Source organism: Phycodurus eques, chromosome 20, assembly GCF_024500275.1.
Source record: "Phycodurus eques isolate BA_2022a chromosome 20, UOR_Pequ_1.1, whole genome shotgun sequence".
In the NCBI taxonomy this organism is placed as follows: domain Eukaryota; kingdom Metazoa; phylum Chordata; class Actinopteri; order Syngnathiformes; family Syngnathidae; genus Phycodurus; species Phycodurus eques.
In genome coordinates, this window is record NC_084544.1 from 12,998,247 (window position 1) to 13,002,331 (window position 4,085).

Here is a 4,085-nt window from a genome sequence, read left to right on the forward strand (position 1 = left end):
GGGAGAAAATGTGTAATTAAATTATAGCTGCGTTTAGAAATTACGATGATGAGAATTTTAGTTACATTTGAAAAACGGCCACAAAATGTTGGATTTTTTTTCTCCAGATCATTTCCTCTTTCGAAAGCCGATGCTTGTGATTGGCTCTCTCTGGTCATGTGCCTTTCTGCCGTAGTCTCAAGCATGACATAATTTTCCAAATATGACCAAAGTGGAGCTTCGCACTTTGTGGTGCAATTAGTTTGTCTGAGATTTTGAAAAGGTTACACTTGTTACTCTTGACCACATAAAAACATTGACTTTTGAACAGTTTCATCTTTATAGTTTTTGACATTTTCTGGAACATTCATGTCTCTGGGTTGTCAAATGACGCGACATTGTGCACATTTGTCATTAGGTCAACATAGTATGGTGGTTCTCCGCATGCTGTACACATACAATGCAACACAAACATCGTTTTATGATGCATTTTCATTTCCATCCACTTTTTTTTTTATATAGCAGAAACATCCTTGGGTCCCTGTTGATGCATTCATTCAAAATTAAGAAGAGTAATCAAAATGCAGTCAAATGTCCGTCCATTTTCTGAGCCGCTTCTCCTCACTCGGGTCGCGGGCGTGCTGGAGCCTATCCCAGCTGTCATCGTGCAGGAGGCGGGGTACACCCTGAACTGGTTGCCAGCCAATCACAGGGAACATAGAAGCAAACAACCATTCGCACTCACAGTCACGCCTACGGGCAATTTAGAGTCTCCAATTCATGCATGTTTTTGGGATGTGGGAGGAAACCGGAGTGCCCGGAGAAAACCCACGCAGGCACGGGGAGAACATGCAAACTCCACACAGGCGGGGCCGGGGATTGAACCCGGGTCCTCAGAACTGTGAGGCTGACGCTCTAACCAGTCGTCCACCGTGCCGCCAGTCAAATGTATTTAATCATATGACTTAAAAAAAGTAATTGAAATAGTTCCACTGCTGTTACATTTTCACTAGGGCAACTTGTAACCAACTACATTTCCAAAGTCATCTTCCCAACACGGTTTAGGATCTACTGTATCTAGTGTTGGTTAGACTTTAATGCTATCAAAAGAATGTGTTTCCATTAGAGCTTCTCTCATGTCTTTCAAATCATTAGCCTAATAGCATAATTGCTGAGAATTGTGTTTTTTTTTTTTTTTTTTTCTTCATGTCTGTGCACATTCTCGGTCATCCGGTTCATCTTCTTCTTCGTTTCCTTTCGGTTTTGTCCCATTCGGGGTCGCCACAGCGCGTCATCCTTTTCCGTGTCAGCCTATCTCCTGCATCCTCCTCTCGAACACCAACTGACCTCATGTCTTCCCTCGCGACATCCATCAACCTTCTCTTTGGTCTTCCTCTCGCTCTCTTGCCTGGCAGCTCCATCCTCATCATCCTTCTACCAATATACTCACTATGTCTCCTCCGGACGTGTCCAAACCGTCGAAGTCTGTATTGATGGTATTGATATTATTGCCAAAAGACCACGATTTGTGTCGAAAGAACATGATGACATACTCCATGAAGGTTGGAATGTATCACATATATTTTCAACAAAAGACATGGTACGGGTAACGTTTCAATGATTGTAAAAGTAAAAAATTGATCCATTTGTATAAAGATGCCTGCTTCCTCAACGCACCGTACACGAGAGGCAATGTCTATTTCTATAAATACTAGCATTAAAGCATGGGAAACAAATAATGAGGAAATGACTGACATGGGGATAATGGTTTTATAAAATCGACTAGTACTTGATATTAACTGCGGCATAAGGAGGAGTTTGCGTCGTGGTCAATGAAACATACATATAACATACAAATCTCCAGGCACTGACCTCATCTTGATAACAAATACATTCCTTAAAAGGTCATGGAATGTGATACCACCTACTCAAGCCTTCATAAAAAGAGCTGCGCAAGGACAGGCACCTCAGAGGAGTTGGGAGAGATAAGCGCGGTGCTTGTTCTTGTAGCTGCTCTCACTTTGCAAAGTTACTTAACTCAAGTTGTGATTCTTACTTCTGTCTCCTTCCTTGGTGTGAACATGTTGGTTAAAATAACCCTGACAGGCCCCCATAGGGCTGCATTTCTCAGTCATCCAGTTCATGGTAAATGCAAATGTTCAATTGAGGCTATTTGACTTTTTGTCATTGAATGCGTGTTCTTTTTCTTGTTTTAGAAAACGGTTCAAAAATGAAAGGCAATTAATTATTGTATTGGATTGGGCTGCAAAAAGTTCACAAATCTTCAGATGGTTTCGGACAGTTTGTGCTGAAATTGCTGATCTCAGGCGATCCTGGACATAAAGATGCTGGATGTGGTGGTTAATTGGCTGGTATGGTTACACGTGGTCTGCGGTTGTGAGGCCACTACTGCCAAATTAGCTGAAACCTCTTTGGAGCTTGTTTATGGTAGAAAAATCAACATTCAACTCATAGGCAACAGCTCTGGTGTATATTCCTGTAGTCAGCCTGCCAATTGCACGCTATGTCAAAACTTGCATCATGTGTGGCGTTGTGCCGCGTGTTAAAACCTTTAGAATGGTCTTTTATTGTGGGCAGTCTGAGGCCCATCTGTTCAATAATCATGCTGTCTCATCAGCATTTTAATATGGCACATGTGATGGATTATCTCAGCAAAGGACAAGCGCTCACGAACACAGATTTAGATTTGTGAACCATATTTGAGAGAAATGGGCATAGAAAAAGATCTTTGAGCTCAGCTCACAAACGATGGGTGCGAAAACAAGAGTATAGCATTTATATTTGTGTTGAGTATAAGAAGTACAAGTACTGATATCGTGTAAGGGAATCGGCAAGGAGTAAGTAAAATGTCATCAGAAAAATAAATTAATAAAGCACAGACAGGAAGTATTTGCACTTGGTTACTTCCCACCACACCTCCTCCTCCTCCTAACACTAATACTAGCACTACTACTACTACTACTACTAATAATAACGGAAGAGTGGTCAGAACATGTGCATTATTTGCATTATATTATCGCATTTCTAACACTCAAGACAACTGCTACCTGTGGCAATCCATTAAATTGAAAGGCCTTCTCTCAACAATGTATTATCTGTGCATATTTCCTGGGGATGGTCCAATTGAGCTGTTGCGGCTTGGCACAAGTTCTAAATACAGACCATGCAGACCCCCAACCCCACCCACACACATACGATCTGGAATCTGATTATTTTGGAAATAATTACAGGAAGATAAGGAGAAGGAAAGGAACCCTTTATGATCCAAAACATACCGCATCTTACATCAAACACAGTGGAGGCAGTGTTACGACATGGGCACGTGTGGCTGCTAATACAACATGTGACATGGGTAGTAACAAGATGAATTGCGAGTTCTATACAGTATTACAAATTGTGGTTAGACAGTCGTTTTGATTGTGTCCCTTTACAATATGTTTTTGAAAGACAATAGTCCACGTGACTGTCCATCCATCCATCCATCCATTTTCTATAGTGCTTGTCCACGTCATTATTGCAGCTGAGCTGGAGCCTACACCAGCAGACTTTTGACTACAAGCGGTGTAGTTTACACATTCATGGCTGCCACCCAATAACAGAACACACCGACAAACAGACATTCACACTTATGGACAAGTCTTGAGTTAGCGTAACATGCATGTATTTGGGATGTGGGAGGAAGCTGGAGTACTTGCAGAAAATCAACAGAAGCATGAGGAGAACATTCAAACCCTGAACCTCAGAACTGTGTGACAGAAATTGTGCTACTCACTTATTGCTTTGGCGCCAACTGGTGGTATTTTGCTGCCAAGCACTGAAGTTGAACCGAGGGGCTGAGTTTCAATTGGTCAGGCCATAGCTTTGTCGGGAAGTTCTTCACCACCAACTTGTGACATTTAGAGGCAATTGGGGCTCGCTGTAAAGTGCTGTGGCATATGAAAGCAAAATCATTAAAACCTAGAAAAAACAAAACAAACAAAAACAGTACATACATCAAGGAAGTTATGAAAGTAACTGTGACAATATCACCCCTGACAAGAGTTTTTCAATCTGCGCGTTACCAAAAAAGACAGAGACAGGTGGAG